This window comes from Dreissena polymorpha, chromosome 4 (assembly GCF_020536995.1).
Source record: "Dreissena polymorpha isolate Duluth1 chromosome 4, UMN_Dpol_1.0, whole genome shotgun sequence".
Lineage (NCBI taxonomy): Eukaryota > Metazoa > Mollusca > Bivalvia > Myida > Dreissenidae > Dreissena > Dreissena polymorpha.
The window spans coordinates 99,947,844-99,948,137 of NC_068358.1; positions in this window are offsets into that span (position 1 = coordinate 99,947,844).

Sequence of the window (294 nt, forward strand, 5' to 3'; positions counted from 1 at the left end):
CCGGAGAAAATATACCATCGTTTTAAGCCAAGACCACAACAGACAATATGGTAAAATTATAGCATTTTATAAGCCCTAAGTGTTATTTGATGGCGCATTTATGTATATAAAAAACTTCAAACGATACACAACAATAATAAATGTCTTTTGGTTTGACAGTATTGCAATTCACTTAGTGTCTATTCGTCCGCGCGGTTTTGATCACGTGATTCAGTGCGATATTTCGATTGGTGGGGGAGTAATATGCGGTATTATGGAATAGTGATCTCTTTTATTCCCGTTTTCATTGCTCAT